The following is a 19,215-nucleotide window of genomic DNA, read 5'->3' on the forward strand; positions in this document are numbered from 1 at the left end:
GCATTCTTCTTACCAAACCACATGACCTTTGTTGTTTTGGAGGTGTTCAGAACAAGGTTAAGGACAAGGAAAGCTTGTTGCACACTAAGAAAGCTTTGTTGTGAAGTGATTAACACAAAATCCGGGGAGGGGCCAGCTGAGTATAAGACTGTATCATCTGCATATAAATGGTTGAGAGAGCTTCCTACTGCCTAAGCTATGTTGTTGATGTAAATTGAGAAGAGCATGGAGCCTAGGATCGAGCCTTGGTGTACTCACTTGATGACAGGCCATAGCTGAGACAGCAGCTGTTCAGACTTTATACACTGCACTCTTTGAGAGAGGTAGTTAGCAAACCAGGCCAAAGACCCTTCAGAGAAACCAATACTCCTTAGCCGGCTCACAAGAATGGAATGATCTACCATATCAAATCAAGTCAATAAAAATAGCAGGACAACATTGCTTAGAATCAAGGGTAATGGTGACATCATTTAGGACCTTTAACCTCTCTAGGGAAGGTGGGACGAAATCGTGACTAAATATGACTATTTTACACCATTTTAAAGACAAGACTCTCCTTTATCTAACCACACTGTCCGATTTCAAAAAGGCTTTACAGTGAAAGCAAAACATTAGATTATGTCAGCAGAGTACCCAGCCAGAAATAATCAGACACCCATTTTTCAAGCTAGCATATAATGTCACATAAATCCAAACCACAGCTAAATGCAGCACTAACCTTTGATGATCTTAATCAGATGACACTCCTAGGACATTATGTTATACAATACATGCATGTTTTGTTCAATCAAGTTCATATTTATATCAAAAAACAGCTTTTTACATTAGCATGTGACGTTCAGAACTAGCATACCCACCGAAACTTCCGGTGAATTTACTAAATTACTCACGATAAACGTTCACAAAAAACATAACAATTATTTTAAGAATTATAGATACAGAACTCCTTTATGCAATCGCTATGTCTGATTTTAAAATAGCTTTTCGGTGAAAGCACATTTTGCAATATTCTGAGTAGATAGCTCGCCATCACGGGCTAGCTATTTAGACACCCACCAAGTTTAGCCCTCACCAAAGTCAGATTTACTATAAGAAAAATTTGATTACCTTTGCTGTTCTTCGTCAGAATGCACTCCCGGGACTTCTACTTCAATAACAAATGTTGGTTTGGTTCCAAATAATCCATAGTTATATTCAAATAGCGGCGTTTTGTTGTGCGTTCAAGACACTATCCGAAGGGTGACGAAGGGTTACGCGTCCGACGCGATTCGTGACAAAAAATTTCAATATATTCCATTACCGTACTTCGAAGCATGTCAACCGCTGTTTAAAATCAATTTTTATGCGATTTTTCTCGTAAAAAAGCGATAATATTCGGACCGGGAAACCCTGTTTTCGTTCAAAGACGAAAAAATTAAAACATGGTGTTGCCTCGTGCACGCGCCTCAGGCTCATTGTTCTCAGATCGACCACTATCCAAATGCGCTACTGTTTTTCAGCCAGGGCCTGCAAAGGCATCATTCAGCGTTTTGCCGCCTTCTGAGAGCCTATGGGAGCCGTAGGAAGTGTCACGTTACAGCAGAGATCCTCAGTTTTCAATAAACAGAGTGTAGAAGGCCAAGAAATGGTCAGAGAGGGCACTTCCTGTAAGGAATCTTCTCAGGTTTTGGCCTGCCAAATGAGTTCTGTTATACTCACAGACACCATTCAAACAGTTTTAGAAACTTTGGAGTGTTTTCTATCCAAAGCTAATAATTATATGCATATTCTAGTTTCTGGGCAGGAGTAATAATCAGATTAAATCGGGTACGTTTTTTATCCGGCCGTGAAAATACTGCCCCCTAGCCATAACAGGTTAAGGGGTTCTTCTCCAGGTTCATCTCTCTGTAGGTGATGGCTTTGTTTTGGAAGGTTTGGAATCGCTTCCTTTTAGGTGGTTGTAGAATTTAAGGGCTCTTTTCTGGATTTGGATAATTAGCGGGTATCAGCCTTATTCTGCTCTGCATGCATTATTTGATGTTTTGCGTTGTACATGGAGGATATTTTTGCAGAATTCTGCATGCAGCGTCTCAATTTGGTGTTTGTCCCATTTTGGGAACACTTGGTTGGTTGGTGAGCCGACCCCAGACCTCACAACCATAATGGGTTCTATAACTGATTCAAGTATTTTTAGCCAGATCCTAATTGGTATGTTGAATTTTATGTTCCTTTGGTGGCATAGAAGGCCCTTCTTGCCTTGTTTCTCAGATCGTTCACAGCTTTGTGGATGTTACCTGTGCCGCTTATGTTCAGGCCAAAGTATGTAAAGTTTTTGTGTGCTCTAGGGCAATGGTATCTAGATGGAATTTGTATTTGTGGTCCTGGCAACTGGACATTTTTTGGAACACCATTATTTTTGTCTTACTCAGATGTACTGTCAGGGCCCAGGTCTGACAGAATCTGTGCAGAAGATATAGGTGATGCTGTAGGCCCTCCTTGGTTGGTGACAGATGCACCAGATCATCAGAAAACAGTAGACATTTGACTTCAGACTCTAGTAGGGTGAGGCCGGGTGCTGCAGACTGTCCTTGTGCCCTTGCCAATTTGTTGGTATATATGTTGAAGAGCGTGGGGCTTAAGCTGCATCCCTGTCTCACCCCTCGGCCCTGTGGAAAGAAATGTGTGTGTTTTTTGTCAATTGTAACCGCACACTTGTTGTTTGTGTACATGGATTTTATAATGTCGTATGTTTTTTCCCCAACACCACTTTCCATCAATTTGTATGGCAGACCCTCATGCCAAATTGAGTCAAAAGCTTTTTGGAAATCAACAAAGCATGAGAAGACTTTGCCTTTGTTTTGGTTTGTTTGTTTGTTAATTAGGGTGAATATGTGGTCTGCCGTACAGTAATTTGGTAGAAAGCCAATTTGACATTTGCTAAGTACATTGTTTTCACTGAGGAAATGCACGAGTCTACTGTTAATGATAATATAGAGGATTTTTCCAAGGTATTACACGGTAGTAATTGGGGTCAAATTTGTCTCCACATTTGTGGATTGGGGTGATCAGTCCTTGGTTCCAAATATTGGGGAAGAGGCCAGAGCTGAGGATGATGTTAAAGAGTTTAAGTATAGCCAATTGGAATTTGTGGTCTGTATATTTTATAATTTCATTTAGGGTACCATCAAAACCACAGGCCTTTTTGGGTTGAAGGGTTTTTATTTTGTCCTGTATTTCATTCAATGTAATTGGAGAATCCAGTGTGTTCTGGTAGTCTTTAATAGTTTATTCTAAGATTTGTATTTGATCATGTATATGTTTTAGCTGATTGTGCTTTGTTATAGGGCCAAAAAGAGTGGAGAAGTGGTTTACCCATACATCTCCATTTTGGATAGATAACTCTTCGTGTTGTTGTTTAGAGTTATTACATTTTCCCAGAATTGGAAAAATTACATTCCTCAATTACATTGAACGGATTTCTGACGTGCTGTTCCTTATTTTTCCGTAGTGTATTTCTGTATTGTTTTAGTGATTCACCATAGTGAAGGCGTATGCTCAGGTTTTCTGGGTCTCTATATTTTTGGTTGGATAGGTTTCTCAATTTCATTCTTAGTTTTTTGCATTCATCATCAAACCATTTGTCATTGTTGTTAATTTTCTTAGGTGGTCCGCTTGACATTTTTATATTTGATAGGGAAGCTGAAAGGTCAAATATACTGTTTAGGTTTTCTACTGCCAAGTTTACACCTTCACTATTACAGTGAAATATTTTGTCCAGGAAATTTTCCAGAAGGAATTAAATTTGTTGTTGCCTAATTGTTTTTTAGTAGATTTCCACTCTACTTTCCATCCATCTATAGCATTTCTTAATATTATTCAGTTCCTTTGGCTTTGATGCCTCTGTTTAAGTAGACTGTGATTTTCCTGTGATCTGATAGGGGTGTCAATGTGCTGACTGTGAACGCTCTAAGAGACTCAGGGTTGAGGTCAATTATAAAGTAGTCAACAGTTCTACTTCCAAGAGATGAGCTATATGTGTACCTATCGTAGCAGTGCCCTCGAAGCCTACCATTGACTGCGTACACAAACAGCGTCCGACAGAGCTGCAGGAGTTGTGACCCGTTTGTGTTGGTTATGTTGTCGTAGTTGTGTCTAGGGGGGATGGAATGCTGTCACCTCCAGGTAGGTGTTTGTCCCCTTGTGTGCTGAGCAGAGGTGTGGACTCGGGTCAAATGACTTGAACTCGAGTCAGACTCGAGTCACAAATATGATGACTTGCAACTCGACTTTGACTTTAACACCAATGACTCATGACTTGACTTGGACTTGAGCCTTATGACTCGACCTGGTTTGATACCCTCCCCAAGCCCAAATATAAAAGATAATGCTATTTAAAAAAGTGTGCAGCGCATCAACTCTTCATTTAACGGATTACAGTTTGAATCGGACAGCAGCCAATCAAATTGTGCCAGCTGCGAAAAAGTTCTGCGTGGCAGTGTAGAGGAACGTCAGCGGGTGAATTCAGATGGAGCCCTTCGAAAGATGATAACCCAAAATTATTATTTCGGATATAAAGATGACTCTGTATCAACAAAAAACGGATTGCAACTTGCAAAACATGCGGGAAGAAAATTACAGACGGAGGCGCAACAATTTCCAACTTTGTTCGACATTTGAAGCTGCACAAAGAATGGTAAGTCGTGGCTAATATAGCCGACAGTTATATATTTTATTACTTTACTAGTGTATCATGTAGGCAAACGTAACGTTAAATCAATGAGCCTCCACACAGTCAGTCAGTGCGGGAACCTGATCATTGCACCCAAGGTTGAGCTACAACTGGCTAGGCAGTTGGTAGCCTAAATCCTGCCTGATGTTACTGCTGTTCCTAAAACCATTGACATACATTAGCCCAATGTAACCACAGAGAGAGAGAGAGAGTGTGTGTGTGTGTGTGTGTGTGTGTGTGTGTGTGTGTGTGTGTGTGTGTGTGTGTGTGTGTGTGTGTGTTAAGGTTGGGTGATTGTGTACAAGCCTACATCGCCCGATTGCACCCCATAGCAATCCTCGATAGTCGATCATTTCCATGGAAATATAATGTTTATTTGGAAAGTAATAAATGTATATTTATATCATTTCCATGGAAATATAATGTTTTTTTGGAAAGTAATAAATATATATTTATATTTAAAAGCCTTCATGATTTGCGTAAATGTAACTATTACTGTTGTTAAAAATATGAAATGGTATTACATTTGGTGAAGAGCACATCGAAACTCAAAGTTTAGGACTTGAGACTTGAGTTGATACTTGACGGTCTTGACTTGAGACTTGACTCAGACATGCCTGTCTTGACTTGGGACTTGACTTGGGACTTGAGTGCTAAGACTTGAGACTTACTTGTGACATGTAAAACAATGACTTGGTCCCACCTCTGGTGCTGAGGGTGTCGGGTTCTTGTCCAGTTCTGTCATTTAGGTCGCCACAGACTAGGGTAGCACACATAGGTAGCATACATGTTGACATTTTTCTCTGTTGAGATAATTTCCTTATTAATTTCTAGCCAGATGTAAAATGTTCCTGTTTTGACTAATTTAATAGAGTGGGTTAGGTCTGCTCCATATCAACTTAGCATACCCCCTAAGTCTCTTCCCTGTTTCACACCTGGTAGTTTGGTGGATGGGGACTACCAGCTTTCTGTAACCTAGAGGGCAACCAGTGGGTCCATCTCCTTTATACCATGTTTCTTGTAGGATGACAATGTCTATATTTCCAATTTATTTGATGAAGTCTGAGTTCCTGCTCTTTAGGCCAAAGACAGATGACCTCAGACCTTGTATATTCCAGGATGAGATAGTAAAAGTGTTGTGTTCCATAGTGTCTAGTGTTGTTTTTGTGTGTTTTGTGTGGTTTTGTGTCGCAGGATGGGGCTTGGGCGGGTGAAATAGTGGGGGTTGGGCCTGTTGCTCTGCTAACAACCTGGGCATATGTCCTGCTGTCATGTTGAGGTCCTTGCTGGGGGGCATGCGGTGGGCAGAAGGGGCATAGGACTAACATGGGGGGGCCTATTTAGGGTGTGGCCAGGGTTTTCTTGGGGTGGTCTTAGCTGGTTGGAATGTGGCTGGTGATGCTGTGGTCTGGGTGTAGGTCCTTTTGGCGTGGGTTCTCTCGGTGCAGATACTTCGGGAGGGGGTCTTGCAGGTCTGGGAGGGTGTCTCGCTGGTCTGGCTGGGGTGTACGTTGCTCTGTTGGTCCTGTGTGAGGTGCTGGGGCTACGGTTGAGGTTGACGTCCTTCAGGGTCCTGGCAAAAGTTGTGATTGCTGCCTTGTAGAGGTGGACCTGGTCGTAAATGCTGTTCAAGTCCAGGGTGGAGTGGTGGGCCAAGTAGACATTAGGTTTTGAGGCAGAGTCTCGCGAAATGCTTGCATTCACCCCCCACTTGTGCATTGGGGTAAGTGGAAGAAGCTTTTTCAATCACTCCCTTGAGTGCTGTGGCCACCCTTTCCAGCTAGCCCCTCAGGTCATTTGTGCCTGTGTGAATTATGATGTTTCTGGGGGGACCCTAGTCTTTTCTCTGACAACAGTGCCAGGGAATGCCTAGTTTTTGGGCACCAGAGTTTAGCCACTTTGTGTTTGGGAAAAGTTAATTTTCTTGAATGTATTTGCCATTTGAGTCAAAGAGGAGCACACTTTCTGGCTTTGTGTGTCCTCAGTGGATGGGGGTTGTCAGAAGGGCTATCTGGGGATTTGTGTGTCTCTCTCTCTCTCTGTGTGTGTGTTTGTTTGGACTTTTGTCTTAATTTCTGGTGATTGAGATGTCTTCCTTCTATGATTGTGTGTGTGATTGTGGGACTCCACACACACACACACACACACACACACACACACACACACACACACACACACACACACACACACACACACACACACACACACACACACGTGCCTGTGTGTGTAGCCCCAAAGCACAAAACGGCCTTGGCGGGACATAGAAACAGCACGTAGCTTTGCAGTTATGGTCACTTAATGTATGAGTGAGTCTTCTGTCCCTGTAGTGCCATTTCTGTGGTGGATTGTTTTCGCCGATTGAATATTAGTTGGGCCTAATTATTCTTGTATCTTGTTCCCACCATTGTTATAATTATTTGTGTTTTATATACCTTTATTTTGACAGGGAAGAAATACTGACACTAGAGTCTCTTTTACAGATGAGCCCTGCTTAAATACATCAAACATATACAATATACAAAATCACAAAACATATTAAGAAAAACAGACACATTTATCAACAGAGGTCTCCAACTCTGAACTGACCAAGGGGGCCGGAACATCTAATTTCAGAGAGTTCTGGAAGTTGTTCCACATACCAAGCTAAAAAAACAAAAATCAGCTTCACCCAACTCTGTCGAGACCGAAGGGGCCTCCAGTGTTATCCAAGCCTGAGACCGGATTTGGTCATTTGTAAGTCTAAATTGAATTAATGATGACAGATACATAGGATGTTTCTGCATGAGTGCTTTGTAGATAAACACAAGAAAATGCTGCTCTCTCTTTACATACAAAGAGGCCCAAACTACTTTTTGATACAGAACACAAAGGGGAGTTCTATAACCATCATCAGTAATCAACCTAAGGGGACAATGGAAAACAGCATTTAGTTGTTTAAATGTAGATGCTGTTGCATGCCTATAAATCATATCCCTATAATATAAAATAGATATTAACAAAAGTCATAGATGCATTGTTTCTGTAAAATAAACCTTCTTTGAACTTCAACTTCTTCACCAGCTCATTGACAGATTTTTTAAATTACACTTTATCATTAAGCCAGATATAATTTGTGTACCGTTCAAACTAGTCATTGCAAATTTCATTTAAATCCGGTTTATGGGATTTAGAAAAAAATCATGCATTTTGTCTTGCTTGCATTTGGCAATAACTTTAGATCCAATAGTGCTGCAGTGCTTAACAATCAGACTTAAAATGTGAAAAGGCTTGGCCAATCGATGGAGCAATGGAATACTATACTGTTTCATTTGGATACAAATTAATATATATATTTTTTTTACAGCAATACCAATGTTATTTATATAGATTGTAGGTGTCTAGGTGTCTGGTTAGACTGTAAACTCTCCTTCCAGACTCACATCAATCATCTCCAATCCAAAGTTACATCTAGAATTGGCTTCCTATTTCGCAACAAAGCATCCTTCACTCATGCTGCCAAACATACCCTCGTAAAACTGACCATCCTACCAATCCTCGACTTCGGCGATGTCATTTACAAAATAGCCTCCAATACCCTACTCAACAAGCTGGATGCAGTCTATCACAGTGCCATCCGTTTTGTCACCAAAGCCCCATATACTACCCACCACTGCGACCTTTACGCTCTCGTTGGCTGGCCTTCGCTTCATAATCGTCGCCAAACACATTGGCTCCAGGTCATCTACAAGACCCTGCTAGGTAAAGTCCCCCCTTATCTCCGCTCACTGGTCACCATAGCAGAACCCACCTGTAGCACGCGCTCCAGCAGGTATATCTCTCTGGTCACCCCTAAAGCCAACTCCTCCTTTGGTCGTCTCTCCTTCCAGTTCTCTGCTGCCAATGACTGGAACGAACTACAAAAATCTCTGAAACTGGAAACACTTATCTCCCTCACTAGCTTTAAGCACCAGCTATCAGAGCAGCTCCCAGATCACTGCACCTGTACATAGCCCATCTATAATTTAGCCCAAACTACTACCTCTTCCCCTACTGTATTTATTTATTTTATTTATTATTTTGCTCCTTTGCACCATATTATTTATATTTTAACTTTGAACTTTCTTCAAATTATAATTCTACCATTCCAGTGTTTTAATTGCTACACTTTATTTACTTTGCCACCATGGCCTTTTTTTTGCCTTACCTCCCTTATCTCACATCATTTGCTCACATTGTATATAGTCTTATTTTTGTCTACTGTATCATTGATTGTATGTTGTTTTACTCCATGTGTAACTCTGTTTTTGTATGTTGTCGAACTGCTTTGCTTTATCTTGGCCAGGTCGCAATTGTAAATGAGAACTTGCCTACCTGGTTAAATAAAGGTGAAATAAAAAAAATAAAAAAATAAAAAAAAGATTGTAAACAGTAGTGACCCTAGTATAGAACCTTGGGGTCGCAAGACAAGGAAGCCTGGGCATGGGTTGACAATTATCAAGACCATTACTATCCCCATCCTTATGGAGTGGTAGCGCAAAATATGCTTTCCAAACTTTTGGAATATTTCATGATACTTAAATTAAATAAATAATGTGTGTTACTGAGCCAGCAATGAGAGGTGCTGCATACTTAAGCAAAGAGGGGTCCAAATTGTTAGCCCCTAATGACTTATTGGTGTCAATAGCTAATAAGGCAGCAAGAACTTCTGTTTCTGTGAGTTGCCGAAAAGAAAAACCCTGACTACCATTTCACAAGTCATGTGAGGTTGACTGATCATCCATCAAGGCAACTGGCCCAGCCTTGATTTGTTATCAAGAGGAAGTCAGAGTATAGGAGAGTACCATGGATTAGTTAGTTCTTTGACTCTGAGTGGCATGTTTGTCAGCCAGAGAGGTAAAAATGGATGAGAAAAAATGTAAGTGCCAAAACAGGGTCCGCTATGCGGCTAGTAGAAAAAAGATTGCCTGGGGTGAGAATTCAAATTAAATATTTTCACAATTTTACGAGGGTCAGAGTTTTTCAATTTGGTAACTCTAATGCAAGCATAGGGCAGTGGTCACTGATATAATCAGCAAAAACACCACTAACCAAATACTTATGGGGATGGTTAGTCAGGATAAGGTCAGTCAATGAGGAATTTTCTAGGTTCTTTCATCTGAGTGAGTTTCATTATCAGCCGAGTCAAGTTGAAGTCGGGACAGATATTCTTAAACTGATCTGAGGCACGTGTAAGACAATCAAGAATTAGATCTCCTGACACACCAGAAAGGGTTTTAAATAATCAGAAATAATATTAACAGTCTCCGCCAAAGTAGCTGTGGGTGGTAAACCACAGCAATAAATATATGCATATTTTGACTTATGGACACTTTTATAACCAAGAGCTCACACAGTGTTGGGACAGAGATGCTAAGAAAGCATGATGCCGTAAGGGAAGATCTTACATAAACAGCCATCCCTCCCCCTTCTTATTTGTCTATCACATTTGAACATTTTGTCCTCAATGGCAAAGTCTTTATCCATAATGGAATTATTCAGCCAGGTCTTTGAGATAACCAGAACACCTGGGCGAGTGTTATGCACCCAGACATACAGAAAGTCCAGTTCAGACATCAGGCTTCGCACACTTATATTTAACAGTCCAAGCCCTGTGCAAGATCTTAAAACAGCAGAAGTATCCATAGTGACACAGGGGTCAATAGAACAGGATGAGCTAGCCACAATATGTTTCCTAATTGTATCCAAAGTTTGAAAGCTAATTGTAGAATTCTGGTAAATGTGCAAAGGATTACTATTGACAATACCCTTATGCTGATGAGCACATGTAGCAAAACAATAGCTTGATATAAAACTATTAATAGTATCACGTTTGAGGTATGACCCAGATGCAGACAACAGGGGCAGGCAAACGACAGGCCAAGGCAGGCAGGGGTCAATAATCCAGAGAAGGTAAAAAGGGTCCAGAACTGCAGGCAGTCTCAGGGTCAGGGCAGGCAGGGTTCAGTAATCCAGAATGGTGGGATAAGGTACAAAACAAAACGGCAGGCAGTCTCAGGGTTAGGGCAGGCAGGGTTCAGTAATCCGGAATGGTGGGGTAAGGTACAAAACAAAATGGAAGGCAGGCAGGCAGGCAGGCAGTCTCAAGGTCAGTGCAGGCAGAACGGTCAAAACCGGGAAGAACTAGAAAACAGTAGGAGTAGGAAAACAGGCGCTGGTAGGTTTGACGAACAAAACGAACTGGCAACAGACAAACAGAGAACACAGGTATAAATACACAGTGGATAATGTGGAAGATGGGCGACACCTGGAGGGGGTGGAGACAATCACAAAGACAGGTGAATCAGATCAGGGTGTGACAGTACGGGGAGTACCCTCCTAGGGGTGCCACCTGGCATCCTACCTGGGCGCATACCTGGTTGGTACGGTCACGCCTGCTCCCGCTCTTCCCTCCTGGCGCTCGAGGGATCCAGGTTCCCCAGCATTATGCACTCCTGCCACCATCATTATGCACACCTGCCTCCCCCGGAACACGGATCAGCGATTATTGGACTCAATCACCTCTGTCATTACCTCCCCTATATCTGTCTGTTCCTCCACTCTGTTCCCGCTTCAGCATTGAAGGTCTTATGTTCTTGTATACCCGTGCTCTGATGCTGTTCCTGTCTTGTTTCATGTCTGTTCCTGATTAAATGTTTGACTCCCCGTACCTGCTTATCTACTCCAGCGTAGGTCCTTACAGAATGCTGAAGCCACCAAGCAAAGCATCGGAGGAGTGCTGGCTTTCCAGTTGGTGGTGACGTCGGGTCCGGGGGCTGCCACCGATGGAACCGGGGATGCCTAAGCCAGCTCATCGGGCTGTCACGCCTTAGCTGGCTCGAGAGGTTTCTTGCCCCAGTTGGCTCGGAAGGTGCCCATCCCACGTCAGGCTTCAGCCGGATTGCCAGGTTTTTACGCCCAGCCGGCTCGTCAGGCTCCGCCGGATCATCGGGCTCCAACGCCTCAGCGGGATCAACAGGCCTTCATGCCTCAGCCGGCTCGCCAGGCTCTCACACTTCTGCTGGTTCATTGGGAAAATAGCCGGCGAAATGGAAGAGGAAATCTGCCCATTCTTACACCTCGCATGATTCGGAAGACCCATCGAGAACTTGCAAGAGGCAGAATCTCGCACGTTCACAACTCATGGCATCCGGTTCGAGCCTCCCACAACCAGTGAAGCCTCATTCATGTAGAAGCCACCGGAGAGGGAGTCAGGACAGAGGACGAAGGCGCAGGTACCTCCGGATCCAACCTCGAAGCAAAAGCCACCAGGGATGAAGGTGACGGATCCAGGGCGGCAAAGCTGTTTGAAGTCTGTATCCGGTCCAGGCTTCCCACTGCCAAGGAGGCCCCAATTGCCAAAGGCCGCTAATTTCGACTTCCACGGAGAGTGATGTGCCTCCATGGCTGGTTGGCAAGTTCAAGAAAAGGAATCATCCACTAAGTCATTCAGAAGCATCCTACTAACTCCATTTTCCAGCTACTGGAGTAGAAGAGAAACTGAAAGTAGGCGGACGTGGATTCCCCAGTAGCTTGTGTAAGTTAGCTACTTGTTCGCTAAGAGTAGCCACTTCGCCTCTGTGCTCCTCTGCAAGCAAACAGTTGCTACATTGAATGTCCGGATGGTCCACATTGCCCCGGAATAGAGCTAAATAATCACAGCTCCTGTAGCGTTGAAACCATTCGTTAGCGCCCTCCATTTGAAACTACAGGCTAGCTAGGCTAATTGAGCTTCCATGTATCTCTTCTTGACAGGAATTTACTAAAAGTTTGCTATAAGCTACAGTGGGTTCGCAAATACTGCCCACACCCCATCTCCTGAAACAAGCACACCCCATGAAATGGCAAACACACAAGCAACAAACACCTGAGTCACACGACCAGTATGGCAAACAGAGAGAAAGTGGAGGATTTGCTCACTGTATGGATCCTGGCTGCACATACTCCATGCAAGCAGGAGATGACCAACTCACAAGTTGGTACTGTAGAAACAAGCAGTAAATTGTGGGGCAGTAAGCCAAAACACTGGTCAACAAGTTAAGGAGAGCAGGTAGCAGGAGCATTCGCGTACCAATGAGCAGTGTAGCATGGCGAGCTAGCAGCATTAGGACATGTAAAAGCATTAGGACATGCTGTTAATGGGGATTTTTTTTCAAATGCACTAATCCAATACCATTGAACAACAGACCACTTTTAACTGTGATCCAGCCAGGGCTTTTTAGCTTTAAAACTTATTCGGAATCAGTGTCCCTTCCATGGGACGGTTGAGCTAACATAGGCTAATGCGTTTAGCATGAGGTTGTAAGTAACAATAACATTTCCCAGGACATAGACATATCTGATATTGGCAGAAAGCTTAAATTCTTGTTAATATAACTGTACTGTCCAATTTACAGTAGCTATTACAGTGAAATAATACCATGCTATTGTTTGAGAAGAGTGCATAGTTTTGAACATGACAAGTTATTAATAAACAAATTAGGCACATTTGGGCAGTCTTGATACATCATTTTGAACATAAATGCAATGGTTCATTGGATCAGTCTAAAACATTGCACTTACACTGCTGTCATCTGGTGGCCAAAATCTAAATTGCAGCTGGGTTGGAATAATACATTATGGCCTTTCTCTTGCATTTCAAAGATGATGGTACAAAAACAATACAAAAGAAAGGTTTTTTTTCTTCTTTGTATTATCTTTTACCAGATCTATTGTGTTATATTCTCCTACATTCCTTTCACATTTCCACAAATGTCAAAGTGTTTCCTTTCAAATGGTACCAAGAATATGCATATTCTTGCTTCAGGGCTTGAGTAACAGGCAGTTAGTTTTGGGTATATAATTTTAGGCAACATTTTTAAAAAGGGGCGGATCCTACAGAGATTTTAAGGTCAGCTAAGTCTGGGAGTTGGAAACTAAGCAGCAGCACTCGTATAAAGGTTGAGGTGGGAAGATTTGGATTGCTTAAACATGCATCTCTATAATTAATACTCTACATCGTACAAAAGGCAAGTGCAATGCTGTGAGTTTGGAGCAGGGAGACAATAATTGTTCACTCCTATAACTGCTAGCTCCTATAACTGCTAGTTCACTCCTATAACTGCTAGACCAGATCCCACTCAGCTAATTTCTGACCTTGCATTCTACATTGAATGCCAAAAAGTTTAATTGAGTACAGAAAAACCCTTTCCTTGTACTTTTAGCACTGTAATGCTTCTGTCAGATATATCGATGACTTTACTGTTGAAGGTATTGCCTCTGTGCCTCTGTGATTTGAGAGTAATTATTTTTAGGTTAGTATATAATTGCTTTAGCTGAATCCAGTTACATGACTATACTAAAACTGCACAATAGCACCAATGCAAATCAATTATTTCTAATATACAGTACTGTTCAGTACACAATAGTCACAAAACTCAAACTGTGCTCCCTAAACTGTGTTGTGCGGGACAAGTGGCTCCTCCACTCAGTCCTAATGCTGGTCCAGTCCTGGTCTGAGCCTTCAGTGTACCTGCAAACCACCTTGGATAATTATGACGATGTTCCTGACACTACTCAACAAGACCAAATGGGTGTCGGAAAAACTCCTTAGTTTGGAGCAAGGAGTGGTGGTCCTCATCAGGAAGGTACTTCAGTGTCATTACGCATTGTCCTCTTAAGCCCAATGCATGTTCACCTAATGTAAATCCATTAGCACTCATTTGCTCACATCTTGTAGTCCTCTATCAATAGCTCATTTCCTTGACTTCACCTCTCTCCCTCTCCCTCTCTCTCCCTCCCTCCCTCTCTCCTCCCCCATCCCCCATCCCTCTGTCCTGTCCTTCCTGTGTACTATAGATGCTGGACGAGGGCATGCTGACCACCTCCTACTATGAGCAGGGCGTGACTCCATACAACCTGCAGCCTGAGGTGCTGGAGTCAGTTCTGAGGGACTACACTCTGCTCAGCTGCTTCAAGAAGGACCCGCACAAGTTGGAGACCTTCCTCAAGCTCCTCAAGTGTCACCAGACTGACAAATACAGCTGTTTCCTTTATGAGAGAACAACTATTTCCACCCCATTTAACCCCCCCATTCACTACCCCCCCCCCTCTCTCACAATGAGGCTAGCAACATTTTTCCTCCCTGCTTCTGGTGCCCCCGCATTTGCCTTGAACACATAGAGAGGTCGACTGATATGACCTCTGCCTTAGGGTGTCTAACATCATCAATCAAATGTATTTATAAAGCCCTTTTTACATCAGCCTATGTCACAAAGTGCTGTACAGAAACCCAGCCTAAAACCCCAAACAGCAATCAATGCAGATGTAGAAGCATGGTGGCTAGGAAAAACTCCCCAGAAAGGCCGGAACCTAGGAAGAAACCTAGAGAGGAACCAGGCTCTGAGGGGTGGCCAGTCCTCTTCTGGCTGTGCCGGGTGGAGATTAACAGAACATGGCCAAGATGTTCAAACGTTCACAGATGACCAGCAGGGTCAGATAATAATAATAATCACAGTGGTTGTAGAGGGTGCAACAGGTCAGCACTTACTCAGGAGTAAATGTCAGTTGGCTTTTCATAGCCAATCACCATGTGTGTGCCTGGTGCATTACAGTATGTTAGCAACTGACTGTTTCCAAACATTTTCGTACACGCAACACTAAGTAGGTGTAATGGTTTGCCACTTTATTTGAAAAGCTGCATTTCATATTTTCCTTTATATTTTTTTAACCTGGCAAAGCATTGCAGGGTGAAGTCCCAAAGGGGGATTTGCATCTTGCTCTTTCAAAAAAAGAAGAAAAATCTGCATATTTTACGATTGATTTCCATTTCCTTTGTTCTTAACTGGAGTTTGTATTCCTCCCTGGTTCTGCAGTGTTTCGATTATTTCTGTGGCCCCTTGTGTATTCGGAGAGATCCTGTTCTTCTAGTCGAGCTGGCTTCACCTCTGCATTAGTGAAATGGAACACACTCGGTAGGAGACGGAAGTCAAAGGAAGCTACAGACAAAGAGAAGAGCTAAAGATATTCTGACAGGGAGAGAAGAGATAAAAATAAGAGAGGAGAGTAAAATAAGGAATGGAGAGGAGAGTAAAATAAACATATGGTTTGTTGGACAGGATATGAATTAGCATTATTTTTAGTTATGCCCATACCAGATTGTGTTTATCTCAAATTGACACAAAGGTCAGAATGAGGACTAAGTAAGGACTATTTTTAGAGTGTAAAATACCTTGATGATTTTTGTAACTGGCAGGACAAAAATAGGAAACAATTTTTGTCATGATAATCACTAAACATTTCCCAGAAGTTATGGAATCCTACTTTTTGTCAATTTGATGGAAAATCAATTTGTCTTTATTATTCCAAATGGAACATTGCTTGAGGGTTAGCATGAAACTGTTCCATTGGTCCAATGGTAATGCATGGTAAAGAGTAGAGGCATGCATGTGTCAATAACAAATGAAAGGACATAACAATCAGTCACTGAAGAGTTGCAAGAAGGGAATTCTCTCTGAACTGAAATGTTGTCTTTGTGAGAATGCTTTTGGTCAAAGATATGGTTCAAAGATATGGTTCAATTAATCTTCTTATCTATGGCAGGGAAGCTATAGGAAGTATCTTGGAAGGACAATGAAATGGAAGAGAGAAAAAAAACTGTTTGACAGACAGACTAATTACAAACTTGGATTAAAAGCTCCTGTCTGCAACCCCAAGGCACCATATTAAACACATCGTCTAGAGTTTCTGTATCCTATGGCAACACTGATGGTCTGTTATTACGGAAAACATTGTGAGGGTGGAAAGGGGTACAGTGCCAACACCCTTGCCCTATAACCCATCACCGTTTCTCCTAATTTTAAAGTACATCTGGTTCCATAAAAATTACTCACCTTTTCTGCTGTAAGAGCTCAAAGCTTCCCTTCCAGTAACTAGGCAATATGTCAAAATGTCCCCTTTTCTAATGAAAAATGTGTTCCTCAAAAATGTCTCAGTTGTAAAATGATCTGTAGAAAAAAATTACATGCATTTCAATCCACATTACCAAATTACGGATTTACTAGAAAAAAAGCAAGTATGTTTGTGTTTATCAATAAGGACAATAGTATATGTAGCAAATTTGATATTATGTAAATGGTGTTTCATTTTATTGGTGTGTTGATATCTCTTTTGGACTACATCAGTGGTTCCCAAGCCAAGGGGTTTTGTTGTAATGTTTGAGTCACTCAGATATCACATGAGCACACATTCGACTGGGTAGGTGGGAGGGGTGGGGGGGGTTCCCCAACGATGGAAGGGGGGCTGAGTGAAAATGTTTGGGAACCGTTGGGCTACATGATTGTCCTCTCCTTCCCAACCCATTGCACCAGGTGGCAGCAGTGCTCTGTCTTCAAGGTCTTTTGATCGGAGAAGATTGCAGTTTGGTCAGTCCATTTAGAATACACTCTTTGATCTAGTCCTACATGTACACTACCATTCAAAAATTTGGGGTCTCTTAGAAATGTCTTTGTTTTTGAAAGAAAAGCACATTTTTTGTCCATTAAAAAAACATCAAATTGATCAGAAACACAGTGTAGACATTGTTAATGTTGTAAAAGGCAGAATTTTTATGGAATATCTGCATAGGTTTAAAGAGGCCCATTATACGCAAACCGTCACTCCTGTGTTCCAATGGCACGTGTGTTAGATAATGCAAGTGTATCATTTTAAAAGACTAATTGATCACTGGAAAACTCCTTTGCAATTATGTTAGCACAGCTGAAAACTGATTAAAGAAGCAATAAAACTGGCCTTCTTTAGACCAGTTGAGTATTTGGAGCATTAGCATTTGTGGGTTCGATTGGCCAGAAACAAAGTACTTTCTTCTGAAACTCATCAGTCTATTCTTGTTCTAAGAAATGAGGGTTATTCTATGTGAGAAATTGCTAAGAAACTGAGGATGTAGTACAACACTGTGTACTACTCCCTTCACAAAACAGGGCAAACTGGCTCTAACCAAAATAGAAAGAGGAGTGGGAGGCCCCGGTGCACATGTGAGCAAGAGGACAAGTACATTAGAGTGTCTAGTTTGAGAAACAGATGCCTCACAAGTCGTCAATTGGCATCTTCATTAAATAGTAACTGCAAAATACCAGTCTCAACGTCAACAGTGAAGAGGTGACTCCAGGATGCTGGCCTTGGCAAAATGGCATAAGAACAACAAAGTCAAGGTATTGGAGTGGCCATCACAAACCCTGACCTCAATCCTATAGAAAATTTGTGGGCAGAACTGAAAAAATGTGTGCGAGCAAGGAGGCATACAAACCTGACTCGGTTACACCAGCTCTGTCAGGAGGAATGGGACAAAATTCACCCAACTTATTGTGGGAAGCTTGTGGAAGGCTACCCGAAACATTTGACCCAAGTTAAACAATTTAAAGGCAATGCTACCAAATACTAATTGAGTGTATTGAAACTTCTGACCCACTGGGAATGTGATGAAAGAAATAAAAGCTGAAATAAATCCTTCTCTTTACTATTATTCTGACACTTCACATTCTTAAAATAAAGTGGTGATCCTAACTGACATTAGACAGGGAATTTTTACTAGGATTAAATGTCAGGAATTGTGAAAAACTGAGTTTAAATGTATTTGGCTAAGGTGTATGTAAACTTCCGACTTCAACTGTATGTAGATATTCCATAAAAAATCAGCCTTTTCCAGCTACAATAGTCATTTACAACATTAACAATGTCTACACCATATTTCTGATCAATTTGATGTTATTTTAATGCACAAAAAAAAGTCATTTTCTTCCAGAAACAAAGACATTTCTAAGTGACCCCAAACTTTTGAATGGTAGTGTAACTTAAGATGCCACCTATTGAGAGCAAAATGTAAATGTAGCAGTGGAATGCTGATGTGTAATAGAACTGGACACATGCTTTCAACATTTGACACATATTTAACGCAAATATTTATAATTTAACCTACTGCTTCAGGAAGGTAAGAAAGTGAGACACATTGCAACATAAAATCATATTCAGAGGAACTAGTATGGTCCCTCTCTCTGCGTATTCGTACAATATATATACTGTATTTTAGAGTCAGAGGGAATTTGTCTCACAGCTTCACGTTCTCAGAGAGGCTCATGTACTTGAGACGACCAGGGTTTGAGCATGCTTATGAGGAAATAATTGTATCCCTCATAGGAAAACTCCGGACTGCATCCGTGACTCTGGTTGTGAGTGATGGTTTGACAAAATAAAGAAGTAGAAGTACTGTTCGTCCTGCTCTCTGGAGAATGGGCCTAACTTGGCGGTCCTTATTGTTTGTTCCTGTTTATACCCAACATCACACTAGCAAGGAGCAACACAATAAAGGAAGCGGCCAACAAAGACGGTTGTTCCTTGTCTGGGTTTCCTGCCAGTAATGCAATCCTCTATGATTGTCTTCTCATCTATAGCTCCTCCACGTCAATACCACACCAGCTCCCTTCATCACAAGATGTAAATCAGCCAGTGGTTGTCACGGC

The 19,215-nt window shown here is 41.9% G+C and overlaps 1 pseudogene; it reads left to right on the forward strand.

Annotated features, from left to right (window-relative positions):
* Positions 1-14,884, forward strand: part of LOC106612946 (somatolactin-like) — a 96,484-nt pseudogene extending 81,600 nt beyond the window's left edge.
* The last annotated feature ends 4,331 nt before the right edge of the window (positions 14,885-19,215 follow it).

Source organism: Salmo salar, chromosome ssa09 (genome assembly GCF_905237065.1).
Source record: "Salmo salar chromosome ssa09, Ssal_v3.1, whole genome shotgun sequence".
Taxonomy (NCBI): Eukaryota; Metazoa; Chordata; class Actinopteri; order Salmoniformes; family Salmonidae; genus Salmo; species Salmo salar.